This window comes from Anser brachyrhynchus (genome assembly GCF_964034855.1).
Source record: "Anser brachyrhynchus genome assembly, chromosome: 6".
NCBI classification, from domain to species: domain Eukaryota; kingdom Metazoa; phylum Chordata; class Aves; order Anseriformes; family Anatidae; genus Anser; species Anser brachyrhynchus.
In genome coordinates, this window is record NC_137700.1 from 44,808,976 (window position 1) to 44,830,802 (window position 21,827).

Sequence of the window (21,827 nt, forward strand, 5' to 3'; positions counted from 1 at the left end):
GAGGGGGGGCTGGCCTGGGATTTCTTCCTCCTAGGGAAGAGAGGAGTGGAGCACTAAGAACGGCTGTGTGTGCAGGATGCTTGTGCCACTAAAGAGAAAGCCCAGGCTGTGGTGGGCCTCTCTCTAAGTGCTGAGCATGTTCCCAATCACACCCACTGCTACCTTTTAAACATCACAAGTAGAGCACAATTTTTGTCAATTTTTTCCCATTGTTTTGAAATTGCAGCTGCCTCAGGCATCTGGCAGATTCAGAGAGCATTAACAGGAACCAGAGCAGCAAGCAAAGCCAGAACCCCCCAGTAAACTATAGCTAGAGTAGATAGTGCAAGGCAGCTGGTCAGAAAGTATTTTTACTCTCTTAGGAAATGCTGCGGGATGTTCATTGATTTCTGATTTTGGATGAAGAACAAACACAATCATCAGAACTGCCCTTTCTGCAATATTTTTCCCCCCAATGGAATAAGATAGTGAAATGTAGACGAACAGCTCAATTGCTGAAATTAAAGTGGAGATTAAAGCCAGTAGCAAGACTGCCTGGGATTTCCGAAGGTAGCTGGTTTGGGCCTGGGATAATACAGACCATCGGTGTGTGACTGCAGCCCGGTAAAGCAGCCGTCCCCCCGTCCCCCCGTGCTGCCTGGCAGCTGGGCGGCAGCGTGCAGTGCAGGGCCCATAAACGCCACCCGGACGGTCTGCCCCAGGGCTGCGCACCGCTTTTGCGTATTTAGAAGATCGAGAGGATTTCACGTCCGAGTGCAGTTTCCGTGTTTAGTCTCATTTCTGGGCTAACACCTGGAGCGAGCTAGCAGCCCCCCCGCCGCCCCACGGAGGCAGAACTGAGAGGTGGGGCTGGCTGTCCCGCCAGGCTGGGAGCTCTGCGGCGCGCCCCTCGCTTCTGACACGGCTGTGGGGTCGGCACCCGGGGTGTGGGGTATGGACAGCGAGGGCCTGGAGCCGGCAGCCCCCCCTTGGGTCCAGCCACCCCGGCAGAGCTGTGGGAGGGCGAGGCGGTGGGAGACGGGCGGCCGCCGGACCCGCGGGAGCCTCGGGGTGCGTCAGAACGCGGCACGCACACGGGCACCCGAGGTCTGCTGCCGGTTACGTAAATCAAAACCCTCATTAAAATGAGCAAGCGAGACATTTCCATCTAATTCTAATTAGTTTGAATGACAGGGAAAAAAATAAAAGCAATTAAGACCTAATTGAACAGTCGCCCTATTTTAGGAGGTGGTGATCTGTTTTTGAGCAGATAAACAATAAAGGCAAGGAGCTGATCCTTGCTGAGGGACCACAGTGCATTTGGGAGAGATGCAGTATCTGCGTTTCAGTATCTTACACAAAAAGAAGCAAAGGCCTGCTTTAAAGTTTGGTTTAGAAAACGTGCCAGAAACCCAAGTGCAGGCCTAATTAAGGACTAGCATGTGTTAGAGCAGAACGTGGTTTTTCAGTGCCTGTGTTGGACAAGAAATGCAGACTCCCTGGTGCCTGCATCACCTCTGCAACACACAGACCCCATCCTCTTCACTGGGTGCCCATGCACAGAACAGCAGAGCCCCTGCCGAGCCCACAGCTGCCCACCATTAGCCCACAGCTGCCCACCATTAGCCCACAGCTGCCCACCATTAGCCCACAGCTGCCCACCATTAGCCCACAGCTGCCCACCATTAGCCGGTAGTGAGGGCCTCAGCTTGCCAGAGGGCCATAAAAGCAGCCCCACAGGCACTGCCTTCAAGGCTGCAGGGAGGACTATGCTGTTATGGTGGGCAGTTTCAGGTAGGTTTGGCTTTTTCTGTATCAAATAGCTTGTAATAGAAGAGGTGGCAATGGAAATGCATATTTCTACGGAGAGCAAGGTTTGAGCTTGTCCTCTGCTGTGTGAGAGGCAGACTGGGGCCTGCTGGGTGTGGGGTGGTCTGCAGCCCCTCTGCCCTACAGCGCCTCCGGCCCCGCGGGGCAGCAACAGCTCAAAGCAAGGTTTGGGGCAGCTCGGGCGCCCCGGGCAGGGAAGCCGCTGAGGGATCGCGAGCTGCAGCCGTGCTTTAGAGCCCCCGTGGTGCCGGCAGGGCCCCCGAGGCGCTGGGACCCCGCGGCAGGCCCCGGCCGCTCCCCGCCCCGCCCGCGGCCTGCAGGGGGCGCTGCCGGCGAGGCGGAGCGCGGCGGGCCCGGCCCGGTCCCCGTCCCTGCGGGGCGCTGCGGGGCTGCTGGCGGCCGCCGGGCCGGGGCGGGCGGTGCTGGGGCGAGTCCCCCCGAAATAGCTCCGGGCGGTTGGAAACCCGCCCCCGCGGCAGCTCGCGGTACCGGACCGCGGGAGGACAAAGCAGCAGCGCAGCCCCCGGTCGGGTCGCAGGGAGCGCGGCCGCCCCGGCTGCCGGGGGACGCGGGGGTCCCCCCGCTGCCGCAGGAGCCAGGCCCTGGTCCCGCAGCGGTCAGCTCCCGCAGCCCGTGGGTACCTGCTGCTGTGAGCTTACCCGCTTCCAAACCCCCTTCTGCCACGTGCTGTCCCTGCACTTCTCAAGGAAGTGTTTTGCCCTATGCAAAAACCAAAAGCCTCCGTCGGCCCCGGTGGTGTCGTATGGGCGGCAGGGCTTTCAGGTACTGGTGTTCTGTGTGCTGCTTGTGTTTTGGAAATCCTTCCATTGCAAGGTGACAAGGCTGTGACTTCTGCCATCCCTGAAGTTTGTCCACACCTGGTGATTTAGGTAACTGAAACGAGCCCTGCAAAAGCTCTTTAAACAGCACTGTCATCAATAATCTTAAAGAATTGCAAAGCAATGGCAGATGAAATAGAAGTGAACAGAACGTGACTAGTCAAGCACTACAAAACCGACACTGGAGTCAGTCCCTTACAGGGCACCCATACAGCCACCTTCCTCCCAGGACATGGGCTGCCCTGCCCTGTAACATGGTCCAACGTGCTCCTGGCTCTGGGGCTTTGTTCAAGCCTCTTGCAGATTTGTAAATTTAAATTAGTATTTGGGAACTTGCTACTTCACATTCTCAAATCCCAGGGCAAACCTGTTTTTTAATCTGGGCTGGACAGAGCTGAGTACGTGCAATGTGCTGGTATTGCATGGCATGGTGGCCCCTGCTGCCTCATCAAGGAGGTAAATGCACCACTTCAAAATGAGTTTTTGTCCTCCTGTTTGTCCTTGTTTCCCAATGTCCATTCCTTATGGTCATTTTTTGCAGCATAACTGTGTCAAAAGATGGTTTTCCGATACGCTGCATCTTCCCAGGGAAGTATGCCTTGTTGTCAGCTGTGGGAGTGGGGTTTGTGTCACAGGGGCTTTCCTCACAGCAGGTTCTCCCTTATGGACACTAATCACAAATGGTTGCTGCTCTCTGTTACGAGTTCTCAATAGTTTATTTTTTTCCGTGTAAGAAGGGAGACAGGTCCAGGCACCACAGTGGCCTGTATACGTGTGTCAGCGTGACCCTAGGGTGCTTTTAATTCCTGTTTTATCTGTAGTTTACAAAGGCATTGTTTTGAGAGAAGAGAGGAGTGGGAGGCTAGACGTGGCAGAAAGGTTCATGATCATTGTAGGATTTCAGACTGCACAGGAGAGTTAATTAGCTCAGATCACTGTGTAGAAATGTCCTGCAGAGTATTGATTTCAATAAGTTTTTGCTCAATTAGTGTCTCGCTCGGGGAGGATGCCATTACCCTCCCACCTCGCGGGGCACCAGGAGCCTGCCTCCCAGACGCGGGTGCTATCACACCCATTTGTCTCCCAGTGGCCCCAGGACCCCTGGGCTGTCCCTGGCGGAGGTGCTGGGGGTACTTTTCTCGTATTTATGCGCAAAGCTCCTCTGTCCCCCTTTTCTCCAGCACCTCTCCCTTTCCTGTGGCCATCCTGTTCACGGAGGTGGCTGCTGCATCCACGGTCCCCCCGGGGTGCCTGGGGCAGCTGGCCTGGCCCCGGGAGCTGAGCGTGGCCGGGGCTGGTGCTGGCTGTGGGGAGCTTCTCACGTGGGAGCAGCCGGGTGCTCTGCCAGTGTGGCTGAAACTCCCCATCCCTTAAAAGGATTTTCCAAAGTCTCTTTTCATGCTGTGCTTGCTGCTGTCCTGCTCAAGCGCCCTTGGGATGGAGGGGCGCTGCCAGTGCCCTGCACCTCTGGTGAGCATCCCCAGAAACTGCAGCACTGACCCTGGCTGTGGCCCAGTGCCTTCAGCGGGGGGGATTTCTCACCACGGGACTCCTCCACGTGCTGCACTGAGGAGGGGAGGTGGGAAGTCACTGCGAGAAGCTTCAGGGCTCTGCTGTGAATACATTTTCACTTTCTGCCTCACCATGAGGCAGCCAGCCAGCCAGCCACAGGAGCAGTGCCCAGGTGCGAAGCCTTCACACAGGAACAGTCTTGCCCCCAGGGCTGCTCCACCAGGAATGTGCTTCATGAAGGAATGACTTACAGGGCTGGGAGAAACCGCAATGAGCAGGAAGGCCAGGTAATGCCCAAGCAGGCTGCTGTACTCAGAAAGTGTCAGCTAAATGGGGATACTGAGATACAGCACTCATAGGGAACGTGCTTCAAATAGAAGCTTTCAAGCTGAAGTAGGCAGAACCTAGACAACCCCCAGAGAGCCCCGGGGCTTTAGGAATTCACAGGGAAAGACATCTGCTGCTACCAGAAGTTCGCAGCCTCTGTATTCTCAGATGCTTGTTTGGCCAGCCTGTCAGTTACAATACTCCCACACCACCGTGTCCTTGGCTGCTCACCGCTGCCCCTTGACTCATGACAGTACAACTGTTCTGCCAATTGCACTTGAATAACTCAGCCTGAAGGAGGGGCCGGGGGGGGGGGAAAGCTGGGTTATTGCTGGGTTTTGTAATTCAGCTGGAGCTGCTCCCTGCTCTTGCTCAGTGTGCAGCCCTGGGAGCGAGGTGAGGAGCAGAGGCTGCAGGGATGGGGACGCCGAGGTGCTCCCAGGCAGGATGAAAGGGGGCAGGCGGAGGGGAGGCTGGGGCAGAGCTGCTCCAGGAGGGCCGTGCAGCACTGGGGCAGGCAGGGGAGCTGCGAGGTGCCTGGTTCGGCTGCGCCGTGCTGGCACGGAGGGATGGCAGCGGGAGCTGCAGCAGAGGGCGAGGTGGGAAATGTCTGAGCAGGCAAACCTGAACTGGCATGCAGCTCGACTTTAATTCCTGAATGAGTGAAAGGGCAGCTTTATTTTAACAAAATTAATTTTTTTCTTGGTTAGATTATTTCAGAGCTTTATGAAAAACAAATATGAATATCCAGTTGGAGCCACCGTTTATGTCATTATGCAACTGTATTACAGAGCCCTGTTACACAGATTTCATGGTTTTTCAGAATAAATCCTTCTATACATAGACTTAAATTCCTGAGAAATGTATTTGTTTGAAGTCATAGAATTTTCTAGAAAACCTCAAGCCAATTATGTGGATTAAGTGAATTATAATCCTGAATGACTACATGGGAACAAAGGGTGTAAAAGACCTCTAAAGAAAGCCTATTTGCTGGGGCATTTCAGGCTTGAGGTTGCAATGGAAGTTGACCTAATTAGACAATTTATAGGTATTTAGTCACCTAATTTAAAATGGCTGCACTGCAGGTGCCAAAAAAATCCCATTTTACCTTCTATCTGCCAAGTTTGTTTGCAAATTTATTATGTTTTAAAACAATGCTGGAGCAGTATTCTGGTTTTATTTTTCAAGGCTTGCATTTTAAAGTCATCATCAGTGCACTTCAAACAGGTGACTTATGGCCTCGTTTCAGGTAGCAGAGCAGTTTAGAAAGTCAACTGCTATGACTCACCTCTGCTTCAAGTGAAGCATCCTAGTGAACAAGGTGTTCCAGTGGGCTTCTGTGATTTACCCTGGCTGCTTCACGAGATGGAAATCGGGGGTGCTGCCTGGGCAGCATTGTGTGTCCTGTGCTTTGTGATGAGCATGAAACTGAAGCAGCACAGTGTGGATTCTATTGTGATAAACTGAGCGTGACCCCATCAGAAATGGAGATTATTCAGGGTGGCTCCTCAATGAGTAACATAGGTTTTGCATTGCTTTTGTCTGATGTCTGGTAACCTGGGTGCTCTTTGGGGTTCTTTCAGTTCTGCCACATTTACTGCCACATTCATCTCTTTGGAAATATGTATTTAATGTCTAAATATTTGTGTTCACCAGCAAGACTTGGTGGACTGCAAGACTGTTCAAAATAAAGGTTAATCTGGCTTTAGCTTTGGCCATGAGACTGCAGCTCTGTAGCATTCGCACCACAAAGGTGCTCTTCAGATAAAAAAAAAAAAATCCTGGTGTTTACAAGGCTATAGCTGAGCTGCATCATCTGTGCTGAGAAGAATCATGTTTGTGGAGAGGCAGGAAGTCAGCTTGTCCTGCCGGCAGTGAGCGCAAGCAGTGAATCACCGTGCTGCATGCCCCTGGCTGATGAGATCAAGTTGTTTTGCAATGCAGTATCGCTTTCTCGTGTGGTATGAGAGCGATGAAGCGTCCTCTCCCCAGAGCTGCGAGGACCTGTTCCTGTTTCAAATCCCTGCACCTATGGCTCGAGGCACAGCTGCTGTTCTGGAGGCTTCCTCAGGAAGGAGAGCACTGCCTCCAGACTTGTGTCCAGCATGAGCTGCATAAGGATGGGTGCAGTCCCACCAGCATGGAGCAGGCTGCCTGGTGCTGGGTCAGAGCAGTGCCCTCCAAGATGAGCAGTCTGAGTGCTGAGTCTCTAAGAAGGAGTTTATGAAATCCTTTGGGCAACTGGGGCTTGTGGTCAGTCACCCGAAGGGCTGGCTCTGGCTTCAGCTTCAACTTTTGCTGATTTCAGCATCTGCCCACATGGTGACACATGCAAGACTAAAGATCACTCTGCCATCTGATGCACCTGCCTTTTGTAAACACTTGTAGACTGTGGCTACATTACCCTGCAGGCTCCTTTCTCAGCTCTGCAACTGGTCCATGATGTTGTTTCAATGCCCCTTCACCTCTTGTCACCTCTGTTTTGTTGCTAGGTTCAAGGGGAGTAAGCTTGGAAGTCACACTGTAAATGGGCATTAGATATGGAGAGGTTTAATTTGGAAGTCCTGATGGATATCCTTGATATGAGGAGCTTAATGTGTTTTTATATTTAGCACTGGTACTGCGACTATTCTAATCTTCTTAGAGAAATTGTGTACAAAAGGGTATGATCCATATAATGAGGTGAAACAGGCAGTCTCACTGGGAAAACAGCCTGGTGCAAATGTAAATTATAGCACTTTCATTAGTCTAGTAAATTACCCCATTTAAAGTATAGCATTTTTCTCAGCAGAAGGAACTGGTGGGATTGTAGGAACGCCATTGCCCTGGATGAGAGGAGCTGCCCACTGCCGCAGGGTGGGCAGGCAGGTTCTTCCTCCCCCCGCTGCTGGGCTGTGTGGTGCTGGTGGTGATCTCGTGTCAGGAAAGAGGAGCACAGGTAGGGGGTCCCAGTCACCCCACTGCTGTAAGGTGAATGCTGTCGTGAGTGCTGTGGGAGCAGTTACCAACAGTGAGTGCTGGCTAGGACATGTCTGATAATCAGCTATTCTGTAATGTAATCTCTGGCGTTTAAATGCTGTGAAAGAAGCAGCTGACAGCTTGGATTAATGCAGGATTTGAGGAATGAATATTATTTCCTCTGTTGCACCACCTCATGTGCTCTCCCCACAGGCACCAGCCCAGGACGTTTGGGTCTATGTCAAGTTAGGCTGGCCAGAGATGAAAACAGAGGAAACCTCAGTGGATGCTTTCTTATTGCAGTTCTCACAAAGCAAAGTGGTTGATGGGAACGCAGTAGAAAAATCAAAAAGCAGCCCAAGGCAAGTCACAGCTGTGTTTGTGGGTGGCAAAGTTGTGGTCTTGGGGTCCACAGGACACCCCAGCAGCGGGCAGCTCCTCTGCTTCTGACAGTGCAGGTGGGAACGCTTGAGATGCGGCAGCCCTCAGCTGAGCAGTGCTGCCCAGTGGCTCCCTGGGGGGCTCCCCACTGGTCCCTCTGCTCCTTGCCCCTCCCCGGGTGCTGAGGTGCCAACAGCACAGTGAGAAGCGCTCTGGCTGCTGCTTGCACCCGGTCCTTAGGCTTCCGGAGCGGTGTTTGGGTGGCAGCAGCTGGGGGCCTGCAGGGCCGTGCTCCTTCCCACCCTTGGGTGCTGCATCCTGCTGATATTTCTGCTGCTCCCTAAATACTTCCACTGAGTGCTTTCCTCTCAACTTCAAGCTGATGGTGCCCACCCCTGGTGCCTGTGAGGGCCGATACGTGCAGTGCCCTGTGCTTTGCGCCTCTCTGGCCTGCAGCAACCAGGGCAGTGGTTACCGAAAAGCCCCTTCTCCACACTCCATGTGTAGAAAGGGCACAAGAGGCAGAGCCACAGCCAGGTGAACCGAACTGGTCTTTCCCTGGTACCATGATGTGTGGGGATGTGGCTTGCGGGGGCCGTCTTCCCTTCGGCCCCTGGCACGGAGTGTGGTGGGGCTGAGCGTGGGTCAGAGGAAGGCCTCCGGCTGCCACCACATGGCTGCAGCGCTGCCAGCATGAGTGCTCACCTGAGTGCCTCTGGGGAGAAGCAAGGGCCTTTGTGGAACCAGAAAGTGTGTTTCTACCTGCCAGCCACAACCAGGTGGGTCTATAAAGATAAAGGTGATTCATTTTTATTCCCTCTCTGCTAGAAGCAGGAAGAAACTACTGAGTGAAGAGAGGCAGAGCGGCACATCACAGCAGAAGAGGCAGAGACACAACGGGTGCTAAGCAAACACTAACTTCAAGGGTCTAAGTATGGATTTCCATGATCCTAACTGGCACTTTACAGGACAAGCAACTGTGTTGCTCTGATCGATCAGCAGTAAAGCAACTAATCATAAACAGTAAATCCATTTCGGGAGGATGTTACCCAGTCTTGTGATGGTTTGGAGAATCCTGATAGCAAAGACAAACGCTTTGAGGCAGAGGTGACTCAACTGCAGCCACTGCCAATACTGATGCATTTCCCTTCCCAAAACTGAGCTAAGTACAGCTAGCTCCGTGTCAGTAATCCAGTGCTGCTGTCGCTGTTTCCTTTTTGGGTTAGGCAATACTGATAGGCATGCACAATCGACATTACATGGTCCTGTGCGCCAGCATCTCCATGATCCTGATGTGTCGCTGCTGGTTAGATTTCCCTGTGCTGACCTGAGGCAGGGCTCATCTGCGTAGGAAACAGAATATTCGCTTTTATGTTGCATTTGGTTTTATCTGAAAGCAGACAAGCAGGAGATTAATATTGAAACACTATGATATTTTTGAATTAGCTTTTGACAACTTCAGTATGTACTGGAAAATAAGTCTGTTCAGTTCTTAATGAAAGTCAGCGTGATATAGCATACTGTGTATCTTTGGTTTGACATAGAAGATAGCACTTCCGTATTATAAATAAAAAAAACCCTAAGTCTTCCTCCTTTCTTAAGGCTCTACAATCATTTAAAAAATTACATAAAGGAAGACAAAAAAGGGTGACCAGAAACAAAGAAACACATGGAAATTACAGGGGAAAGTGCTTAAATATCTGCCTTGAGCCCTAGGCCTGTTTCTGGAAGTACTGGGTGATCTGAACATTGAGAAGATGTGGTGTCTGAATGAAATCTGTTTTATGGCTCTGGAAACTAAAAAGGGAAGATGCAAAACTGGTAAAGCATGCATACTCAAATTCTCATGTATTGCCCATTCTAAAAGGACAAAAAGTGACTCAGACCAGTCCTGAAGTTGGTCTAATGCCTTAAGATTATTAGAAAATGAATTTGTTTCTATCTGTGTGCTTTGCTATGGCTGAACTTGGATGGCTTTTGATCACCTTTTCAAGCCTTTCCTCTGCAACCTAAGAGCTGTAATCTTGCTTTTAAATTCAGAATCATTTCCAAGACCTTACACTGTACCATCGTGAGTGTGATCACAGCTGAAGTACTGGTGATGTGCTTTCTGCTGGAAGCATAAACAGATTTAATCATCTGTGCTCTCAAATTGCTGTGTTTGCCTCAGAGGGACAAATGCATACCAAGGCTCAGATCTGTGCTGGGCTCTGGCAGGGTTCTGTCTGCATCCCCATTCAGAGCTTGGGGAGGAAACGCTTCTGCTTGCTAGATGCATTTATGCATGGCAAGCTGCGTGAGGGAATGGTATCATTGCATGGGAAAGCGAGTGAATTCCCACTTGAGTACCAAGTGAAACATGCTGTAAGGACAAGGACTGTTGGCCAGGGAAAAATGTAGGCTGAGGGTGTGGAGTGAGGCCATGCAAATACAGAACAAAGCTGTGGGGCTGACACAGCTGGTCCCTGCTGTGCAGCTCCTGCCTGTGCCCCAGAACGTGCCTGCCTTGCCCTCCCTGTGGGCTGGATTCGGTGAGGGAGAAGGGGCTGTTGGCATCAGTCACACAGTGTATGCTAAACGTGTGAGTGCAGGTGTGAACCAGGTCCTTCCACAACTCTGAGCTGACTGTGGCTGAGGTGAGAACTCTTGCTGTTAATAAAAACGGCTCTGTTTTCTCTTAAAGTTGACTCTGAGATGCTCGTGCTCAGCAGAACTGCTCCTTAATAGCTACGTACTTGTAAATGAATTCACTGGTAGGGCTGTTAACTGGCATGCTGAATTTTAAGTGGATGCTGCAGAAAAGTCACAAAGTGAATTTTGAAAATTTCATCTTATGTCCACTATAACAGTTGTTATAGTCTGATATGATACAAGGATATCATGGGCTGCATGCAAGAAACTGCATTTTTTTTCTTAGCTGAATAGGGGGTAACTACAATGAAATGTTCTCAGAAAAAATACAAGCATGTAGACAGTGATTTGGGGAAGAAGGCAAAGCCAGAATCATCTTATAACAGCAGATCCCAAAAGAAAAATATCAAAGCGAGCATGCTAGTGAAGCAAGGTTTATAGGAGTGGTTCTGTGTCTCCTGTAGCAGTCACCATACACAGAGGGAAGCTGGTGACCTGGAAGTGCTGACAGAGGGGAATGAAGCATAATTCGTTTGCTTTTTATGGCATACAGCCTGTTACAGTCACTGGGGAGCCCCATGGACCTGGCAGTGTCCTGGGATGTCCCACGGCACTCAAGGCCCCTCATGGGCTGGGGTTCGCCCTGCAAAACCAGGGTGTCCTGGTGGAGGGCAGCCACACTCTGAGCTGCAAGCACTGGAAGAACAAGCTCCAGGGTTTTGCTAAAAACTGTGGCTGAGCGCGGAAGACCTCATGTTCATTTCTTACAAAATCCTAGTGACTTGGAGAAAGTTTTGACTGAGTTTTTGTTTCACATACCTGAGGTGTTTTTGTATAACATTAGAATGTAGCAAAAAGCATAAATTGCACCATGCTGATAAGCTCTAAGGTAGGGTCTAGTCATCCGAAAAACATGCTCTCCCTTGAAATACAGTGAAGATTGTCTTAGCAGAAAATTTTAAAGTAATACAAGTAACAAGTCTGACTCTTTGGACGCAAACATTGATAAAGTATCATTTTCCTCTATGTCAATATTGATAAAAGTTACTTGGGAAGTAATGAAGGTTAAAAAAAAAAAGAAAACTTGCATCTAAGAAATTAGGCTGTTTTAATATATATTTATAGTATAAAACAACCATAAAAAGCTGCTTGTCATAATTTATTCTTGAAATGAGCCTTGCCTTAAGGGTTTCCATAGCTACAGATGTTTCTGATCCCGTAATGTTAGCACAACTGACATTTACTGCACAACGAGAACCTCTAATTGATTTTTCTACGTGTAGAGGAGAAAGCAAGCACTGGGAGCCGCACGTGGTCTTTGACTGTCAGCTTCCAAAGGACGTGGTGATGTAATCGTGCACTAAAAGGTTGCAACTATTTGAAAAACAATAATGCTCACAAATCTTTTGATACATCTCAAGGCAATCCTATCAGTGTGGAGCAGCAGCTGAGGGAAGCAGCTACAGCACCGCACGTCCCGTTTGCGTGCCCCGGCTGTGTGGCAGCTGTGCCCCAGCGCTCCGCAGCCTGCCCGTGCCACGCAGGACCGTGACCAGCGGGCAGCTCGCAGCACCCAGCGCCACGGGGAGCTGCAGGACGCAGTTGCCGAAGACCTTTCAACATCAGGCCTGGAGCCTTTGAACTCTGCCGAGGGTGCGAGGCCAGCGGCTGAACCGCGTGCCTCAGGGAGGCAAACCCGGTGGTCCAGAGGCCCGGGGCCCTGCCTGCGGCCTCCTGCTGCCACAAGGCCCTGCCCCGGCCCCTGCGCTGCCACCTCCGTGCCCGCCGTGCTGCACGGTGCCACTGCCCGGCCGCCGCAGCCACTTCCCTGCGCGGCGACGTCTGCGCCTTGCAGGCCCTTCCTCTCACCTGAAATGCTGCCATCAAGGTAAAAAGCAGTGTTGCCATGATGTTTTTACAAAAGTAGCATTCTTAAACATTTGAGCCAAGTTAAATAGCTCTATTGACAATGATATTTTTTAGTTACAAATGTGAAGAGCTGGCTGTATATGTATTATAATATATTTTTCAGAGTTGCCTTGTTTCATTTTCATAATAATGGAAAAGGATCAAGCCATTGTGGAGAAACATCAATTTACACAAAGAAAGCAAATCCATTCTCTATTTCTCTGACTTGTGAGACCGTCATTTCAGTTAAATGTGAAATATTTTTAAATTTAATCTCATTTTCTGAAATTGCTTCTCACTAGGACACGCTTCATCCCAATTCCTTGGCTGTTTGATTTTGATCAACTTTTAATCAGGCAGCAACAGGATCAGGAGAGAACTGAACTATCTGGGAGAGAAAACAAGCTGGATTAAAGTGTTAAGGCTGTAGGAAACCAGGAAAGATTACAAATTTCAATTTATAGTACTGAAAGCTAATGTGCCTGAGATTTGTAAGAGCTATTTAATGGTCTGATGTGAAGAACATCAGGCAAAACTTCTTGCCTCTTTAAATCTATTTGTCTCATCTCCTGCTGTTACCCAGATATAGCTTTCTTTTACCATTTTGAAGAGATTCAGAGCATGAGATGAAAGCAAATTATGCAAGGAGACATATGGTGCAGTGATTTGTGGAATAACTCCTCTTTACAGACTGCTCTGGGTTAGTCTAGTTTCTAGTAAACATATAGTGAAGTTGTAAGTCTGCCTTTCTGTCAGGTAGGCAGATTTCCTCACAAAATAAATACATAAATAATAAAAATAAACACCTCTCCCAGTATCTTCCATTAATTTTAGTTTTATTTAAAGCTTTAGAGTTAACTGAAATTTTATAAGAAAAATATTAAAATGTGGTAGGGAAATGGATGAACTTAAACTAGATTCTAGTGTACTTTAAGAATTAAATCAAGTTATTGAATGATAACAGGGTCTTGTTTCCCATATAGGGAATTACCTGGGAGTCCACAATGCTCATAAATTCAGTGAAGTTGGATATTAACCACAATCTGATAGTCTAACAGAAATAATGGGAAAATGGAGATGTAATAAGGCTATTCTCTTACAGATGCCCTGGTAAAAATTGGAGAAACAAAAACAAAGCAATCAAAAAACCCACCTAATTTCACCTTCCTATAGTGAAATAACCACTGAAACACAAGAAAGGGCTTTATTGAGCTTTATTCTGCTTTTTTCTGACTCTAAATGCAAGTAAAGGCATCGAGCTGGAGGCAATTAGAGTCCATTTTATGAGACAAAGAAATAGCTCAACAGAAACATGGAAAGCATTGAAATATTGATCAAAATGCCCATTTGAGGGGACTGAAAGGGCAAGCAGTTAGCCATCAGTGAGATTAGTGCCTGTAAGAAAAGGGCGTAAAATACCTGGAGGAAAACAAAAGTCTAAAAATAATGTTACTTAAGCAGTAACAAGCTGCACAGGGGAAAAAAAAATGTTGACCAGGTGGGCACTACATAGAAGAGCATCAGGGAAGGTGACAGATCTCCGTTACCTGAGGAAATAGAAATGAATGCTCTGCATCAGAGAGGGGAAAAGCTGAGAGCTGCACAAAGGGCACGAGTGCCTGTCAGGGGCAAGCGGGGCGGCGTGCTCTGAGCCCACAGCCCAGTGCTGGGACTGCTTTGCTATGGGTTTGGCAGCCCCAGGATGTGTCTCCGATGTCTCTGAGTACACAGAGCAGAGTGGGAGAAAGTAGGGTAGTCCTTTGTAAATCCTGAAACAGACAGATGTTGGGGCCAGAGCTGTACGCCAGTGGGACCCAGGATTCAGCATCCTGATGGTGCGTGAGCCCTGATGGGCTCTGTGAGAGGTATGGAGAACATCAGGGGAGAAAGCAGCTCTCAGGTTTGGCAGGGAAAAGAGGGGAGGGTGAGAGAAAGCAACAAGGCAGAAAAATTACCTTTATGCATGTGTCCTGAGAGTCTACAGGGTTACTTCTGTCAATTCCAGAGGCTGTCATTGGTATGGTATTTGATAGACGACTCCTCAAACTCTACATCGTGTATCTTGAGATTCAAGCTCTCAACTACCCAGCAGAAATACTGTCAATAACAGTGAGGACTAAGATTTTCTATTTATTTCTATTCTGCAACTTCCATGCATCATTTGTTGCCTACAGTAATGCAAACCAGGGGATTATTACGTGAACTAGGAAAGAAACCCAGCTAAGTCAAGAGAAGCACCAGTTCCCAGCACCATCCCTGGAAACAAGCGGCAGGACCCTGCCCTTTCCAAGGACCTTGAACAGGACACTGCAGAGCACGCAGCAAAGCACCACTGCGGTACCAGCCTCTCATGGCAGGTCTGTGGGACTGAGTGCGCTCTGCAGAGGGCTAGCAGGAATAAGTCACTTTCCAGCAAGAAAATGGAAGAAGTTGCTGCTGTGATGATGCTGTGTTTAGGCTTTCTCATGTCACTGTTTGGTTGGTACTGGTCTGCTGTCCTCGCTGGTGGCTGCCTGGGCACTGCGCTCTGGGCAGGGCTGTGTGCCTCAGCCCAGCCGCAGGGAGGTGGCTGGAGGTTTCCCAGCCTCGCTTTCCTCACGGGTTCATGCATCAGATGTTCAACCACTGTTTATTTAAATTAGTTGATCATAGCAGAATTAATTTATTTTGAATGCTCAGCCAGAAAGTATTTGGCAGCTGAATGAGAAGATCTAAAAATAAACAACACAGAAAACAAAAAACCTTAAACTGTAAAGCATTGATTAATTCTTCAGCTGTAAGCCCAAAAACACCTTAGAGAAATCATTAGTTCTGTAAGTGTAATGAGGCAAGAATTATTTCATTCCAAGACTGTAGTCTTAAATTCAGCTCGGTTTTTTCAAGGTTATTGCTCTATATACAGCACTGAGCTTATGCCTTCACTGAAACGGAGTGCCAAGGATCCTTGGATGTGGTCCCCATGGTATTTGTTAAATGGCAGGGTATCTGAGCAGCAAGCACTGACCATCTCTGCCTCGGTGTTAAAAACAACTACAAGAGAAAGTATAATCAGAGCTTTAATCTCCATTTAAAGAACACTATTATTTTGGATATAGATGTAAAATCCATATGCATACAAAATGTAAATGTGAAAAAGGCCAGAAAATAGTTGAAAGAAAATGTTAAATGTTTCTTTCAGCTGTTTTCTACACAAATGCAGTCCTTTGTGGGTTTCAAGCTGATTTGCCTAAACTCTCTATCTGTGTACTGAGGTACTAGGAGGGGCTGAGGAGGTCGGCAGGACGGCGGAGCTTTCTGCTCCCCAGGAGCCACGTCCCAGCTGCTGTTCGTATAACCACAGCGTGGCAGCTCTGATTCTGCAGGGTGCTCTGGCTGCTGCTGCGTGGTTAGGGAGTCGCTGTGTGGTAGGAGATGTGCCTGGAGGCAGGCAGGAGGTCGTCCAGCTCCTACTTCTGCCCCAGGACAGGATCAGCTCTCCCTGGCCTGCCCTGCGTGTTCTTGGAAAGCCCTAACAATGCTACCAGGTCCTGCACAGTCAGTTCTGGCATTTTGCTCAACTCACTGCCACTTTCCTAGAGTCTGAGCCGAACCTTCCTTGCGCCAGGCCGTGCTCTGTTACTTGTTCTGCCTGCTGGAGGGAGCAGACTGTCCCTCCGCAATTTCTGTCAGCGTGCCTGAGGGCTGTCGCGTCTCCTTGAGGGCCTCTAGCCTACAGCCCGAGCCACCTGTCTGTTCTGCCTCCGGGGCTGTGTTTAGGTCTTTCTGCTTCCCTTCTTCCCGACCCCGCGTGTCGCTGCCCCGATGTGCCCGGCCGTCCCAGGAGCTGCGCCGTGCCAGGGCCGAGCGCGCTGTGCAGTGCCCGAACTCCTCCGGGCAGGAGCGGGGGCAGCTGCCAGGCGCCCGGGGTGAGCGCGGCTTCTGCACGGGCGCTGTGCTGCTGGGCGGCCCTGGAAGGGTGCGCGTGGAAATCCTGCGTGAGCACTGGTGGCTGGGGTGGCTCCTGCACCTCCGAGGTACGCACCTGCTGTGGCCAGGCACGGGCTGAGCCGTGGCGTTAAGGCTTTCCCGCTTGGCCCCGCCACCGATGGCACCTCACCTAGTGTATCAGGGTTGGGATGCCTTTGGGGGAAAAAAATGCTGATGCTGCAAAAAAACTTGCCATACATTGTGATGCAGATAAATGTCTTCACGGCTCCAGGCTGAAAATCCCCTTCTGGTTTTACTTGTGTCCCAAGACACTTGAACAAAAGTTTTCAGAAGGGAAAGGCTAATAAATCAAGACCGTGCTTCTCTGGGCCTTCGCTCTGAGTCGCTCAAGGGAGCTGTTTAAAATTAGCAAGGAATGTGGGACGGATGAGCCCTGCCTTGCCTTCGCAGCGCCCTGCAGCGTGTGCTGCGCAGCACGGAGCTCGTTCCAGCTCTTCCGAAAAAGGAGACAAACAGCTCTTGGCACAGAGGAGGTTGCTCCGCGCTCCCCACTGTAACCAAACCGGGATACTTCGGGCAGATGCGGGGCAGGTGTCCGCTTTGAAACAGAAAAGTGACTTCTCTGGCAGTGTGAAAGGAATTCCAGAGTTAAAATTCAAACTCCGCTTTAAATGTTTGGGAGGGAGAGGGGTGAGGCACCTCAAGGCCCTTGTGGATTTTAGTTTTTTTGGTAGATGTCATTGAATATTAATGGAGCGCTCATCCAGAGAAGGTAAATGGAGGCTAAGTCATTGATTGCCGAGAGCTTGCCACATCCCAGAAAGGAGTGTTTATGGAGGGAGCATCTTGTCCGCAGCAGCTGCTGCCAGTGTGCAGCAAGGCTGAGGAAATATCCTCTGGAGGCTGTTTCAGAGCAAGGTCCTACAATCTGAAGCATGCAGAAAAAGTGAGCACAAAACATCTGTTATCATAATACTGATGCAGCTAAAATTAGGGCTGACTCCCAGGGCTCGGGGTACAGGGAGTGTTCCCAAAGGCTGCCCAGAAATCACTGCTCCTGCTTTTTCAAAACTGAGCATGGACGAGGATGTCAGGCTACTACCTAGCTTCAGAAACTGGCCCCCAAGGGTCTTGGAAAAGTGGAAAGACACCAGAGGGAAAAAAAAATCTCACTTTCATTGGAAATATGCTGCCAGCCCCAGCAGCTCCTGGCCTGTGCTGCGCACACGAGCGCTGTGCAGTGGTGCTGCGCTGGGATCCTGGCGGGGCATCCTCCCTCTGAGATGGGCACAGGTGAGCAAAGTGCCAAAGCAGGGTGTCCCTGACTGCCAGCGCCTCCAAAGGGGAGGTTTAGGTTGGGTGTTAGGAAGAACTTCTTTACTGAAAGGGTTGTTAGGCATTGGAATGGGCTGCCCAGGGAGGTGGTTGAGTCGCCATCCCTGGAGGTCTTTAAAAGACGTTTAGATGTAGCCCTTAGTGATATGGTTTAGTGGAGGTCTTGTTAGTGTCAGGACAGAGGTTGGACTAGGTGAGCTTGGAGGTCTCTTCCAACCTAGACGATTCTGTGATTCTGTGAAGGACGTGCTCGAGTGCACAACACACACGATCTAGAAGCACATTGTCTGCTTCTGAGCAGGGGCCCTTTTGAGAAGCTGTGTGCTGGTTTCTCTTGGTAGTTCCCAAGCAACAAATCATCTGTGCTTCAGAAACCTCCTTCTTTTTCTTAAGGAGTTACCAAGGCGATGAGCGACCCACAAGGGGACAATCCTCGATGGCTGTGCTTCAGTGCTGACTGTTCAATGCATGCTCACTTTGTAATACCCAGCGTGTCACAAAATACCTACCAAGACACAGGGAAGAAAAAAAAAAAGGAAATATGCCCATATTGAGAGGTAACCAGGTTTCTGCCGAAGGCCTAGATGCCAGATCATCAGCTAAATCGCGTCATTCACCTTTCTCCTGCCTCGTCCGTGTTTGGACCATAAGCTTCACACAGGTGCGACTGTCTTACCTCTGAACTACTGCACAATGGAATAACAAATATTTAGCTGAAACACTCCAACGTGTAGGTAGTTTTATTTTTATTTTTTTTTTCCCCCGGGCCCTCTATTTCTTTATTGTAGGAGTTCAAAGCAACAGCACTCACGTGAGCAGCACTCAGCGGTAATCCAGAAGCCAAGGGCTCTCTTTTACTATTGCCATTCTATTTTAAGAACAGGGCATTATTGTTAATATATTTCTTATGTTTGGTTTCTATCAGAGTCAGTTTGTTTTAACTAATAGGCAGATTTATTTACTGGAAGGAGGAGGAAAGCAGCAGTTAAAAGGATGCAGCAAACAAAGCAAACATTAATCTTGTCCCTGGCAAAACCACTGGCAGCACCTTGGAATTTTTTCAACTTTTCTACAAGGTCTTTAGGTTGTAGTCAAAATAATGCCTTAATCTGCACATTCCCAACTCCAAGGTCTGCTTTGAGAGTCCTCAAGAATAAGGTCTTGTGCTGGAGAAGGCTCTGCCGCAAAGAGCCATGGGGCTCACTTGGCCACTAAGGAACTGATGCTGAAAAAAAAGTAATTCCCATTTAACTCAGCAGGAGATTCCTTGCTGCTGCTCAGGGCCTACAGTATAGTCACTTTCCAGATTCAAAAGGTAAATAACAACAACAAAATCTCCAGCTGGAGAAAACAATCATTCAAGTTTTTTTTTTCTCCTCATTTTTATCAAATAACGTAGTGTTGTTCCATGAAGACCACTAAAATTAAGATTCTCCCTTTGTTGAGAGGTGACATAAACTCTAAGTTTCCATAAAAATGGAATTTGATCAAAAGAAACATTTTCAGTCTGACAGCTCAGTTTTTCCACTTGGGCATTCCCATCTCTCTCTCTGAGGAGAGTGATTCAGACCAAACATCCCACATGATGAAGATACACTTGAAAGAGAGAAATCCCAGTGAAATATTTTGACTTTGATCACATTTCAGTGAAATGTCATTTCCTTGAAAGCGTGCCAGAGGCTGACGAGTGTTGAATCTGGAAGCCGATCCCTAGCCTGCCTCAGGGTCTGTCCCGCCCCGCGGCGCTGTGGCTGGGGCGGCCCTGGGACAGCACAGCCAAGCTGCGCTGCGGTGCCCGAGCACAGGTCTGTGTTTTAGACGGCCCACTGGCTTTTGGAAAATGCTCTGAATGCCAGATTAATCTTGGTGAATTGATGGATTTTGGTACATGTGTCCACAAATACATGTGTTATCTGTGGCTTACAGCGATGAGATATAAAAAGTAGACCATCTGGTTTTTTAAGTTCTTGGTGACCTATTGCTCTACATGCTTATATCTGTGCAGAATAGCATTTGATTTTTTCCTGCAGACCTCCTGTAGTTAAAAAAATACAGTAATATCTGAAACGTTAAAAAAATTTAAATACTGCCAATGTGAACGTGAGTTGGCTGGACAATTATTTGCTTTTAACCTTAACATCCATGGTTCTTATACTGAAGCTAATATTGACACTGACAACCTTTGACCATCCTGACAGTCCCACTAAAATCAGTAAGACTATTCGCATCAGTGAGGATAAGAGATAACACACGTGATTACTGCAGTTTATTTGTGGGTTAATGGCTTATACAGTGTAATTTTAGAGAAGAATAGAATATTTATATGCCTTTTTCAAAGCTGTGTGAAGCCACAATTTTGAGGAGCTTGAGTAATTAGCAACACCAGAAATGTTCTTTATTTTTTGACTCACAAACCAACCCAAAGGGAGAATGCTTGTTCAATTTCTTATTCATTTCCCTCGTGATCACCCCTGGACTCAGTTTTGCATCTGGGTTGAGACCCAAGAAAAGTGAGATTAATTTGTTCAGAAGATAAAACAACAATTTCTTTGCTCACAAAAGTTGTCAAAGAGCTTCCTTTCTTCTCCTTTGTTTTACAAAATGATAATTTTGCTTAAACATCAACACGTAGCGTTTTGTCAAAGAAAAGCATTTTAATCTCCTTACAATGCGTATGGCCACGGTGTCCTCCGCCTCCTGGAGCACCCCGAGAGTGAACCTGTCTTCAGCAACAACCACTGACTGCAGTGCTCAAGCTGCGGGCATTCGTTGCCCGTTGCCTTCAGGCCCCGTCTGGTTTCCTTGATGCTGCTCTGTGCTCATCTCTTGCAGGTACACTTTGTTCTCGCCCTGCTTTGTGTGTTCCCTGCCTGATGCTGAGAACGAACTGCCTGATGCTGAGAACGAAAGCCAGTGGTGCACGGAGGATGGATTTGGCCCTCCCATGCCTAGTCTGCGTGCCCACCAAACGCCTGCTTTCCGGGGAGCCCGTCTGGCTGGCAGGCCACGTGTCGTGCGCCCAGCCCACGGCCGCCCTGCCTCGCCATCCCGAGGGCACCGCTGCCCCAGAGATCCTCCCTTGGTACCTCTCTGAGGTGAGACGGAGGCCTCTAGCTGTCACCTGTGTCCATCCTCTTTTCTGACCCCTCCAGCCATACCAGTCAAGTTAAAATCATGACAAATTAAACAGGGTTGGGTCTTGCTCTTTCTTGAGCAGGCTGATCTCTAAAGGAGACATCTAATCAAGACTCATCAGTGATTCAAGAGGTGAAACATTTCCTCCTGTAACTGCTAAACAGAATCTGGGATCCCTTCTTCCAGCTGAAGGATACCGGAGTGCTGATATTTAGAAATCCAGCAACCTGACTTGGTAATCCTGGTCAAGTGCTAATTTGAGCAGCTTTTTTTCTATCGTCCTCTTATCTTCTTGCACCCTCCACAATTTCTCACCATCCTTTACGTTTCTCTCCCATAAAGGCTGTGTCGTAAGAGCAGATTAAACCTGTACACACATAGTTATGAGTAAATGTCTGTGAGAACATATTGCCTATCAGCACTTTTAGTTCATCTTTCGTGAAAAGCACTGTCTGTGTGTGAAACGCAACCATCATCAAAGCAGGCTAGTCCAGCAAGTTACATCTAAAGATATGTTATCTTCTTCCTTTACACATATTGATTCTTCATGATTTTTTTGTTTGTTTGCTTGCTTCCTTTGCTATTGGTTGTCAATAAGAGCTGATCATTGTAAAAATCATTCCCTGAGCAACAAATTGCGGGAGGGCTGGTTTGTTTCTGAAATAAAACTACAAAGTCGTAGCATCCAGATGTCTGCTGTAGTTACCGCACTCATGCCAGGCTGCTTCTGCAGAAAGGCAATGTCTGCCACAAACCTTTTTTTAGCATCCTTTTCAGCAGAAGTAATGAAGGCATCACAGGAAAGTTTTTTTAGGACTCATTCCCAGCAGCTTTTTGAACGAAAGTACTACAGCAGATCAGCAGCTGCGGGACCGGAGACATGCAAACCAGCCTTTTACAGAGGGCCCGTGCCAAAACAAATGTGCTCGTATGGTGGGAAAGCATGGGGCTGCATTCCAGGGGTGAGCCCTTCCCTTGCTGAACCCTTTCCAGGCAGTAAGCTTTCATGGCAACATAAATTTTGCTTTACGTTTACTTCACTGGATGTTCTGAAAAGCCAAATTC

General features: G+C 48.8%; 1 long non-coding RNA gene across 1 annotated transcript; it reads left to right on the top strand.

The window, feature by feature from the left end:
- Positions 1-1,708: 1,708 nt before the first annotated feature.
- Positions 1,709-13,168, top strand: LOC308197500. The gene is made up of 2 exons (XR_013952991.1): positions 1,709-1,773; positions 11,741-13,168. It is a non-coding gene; the product is annotated as an uncharacterized lncRNA (long non-coding RNA).
- Positions 13,169-21,827: the final 8,659 nt, after the last annotated feature.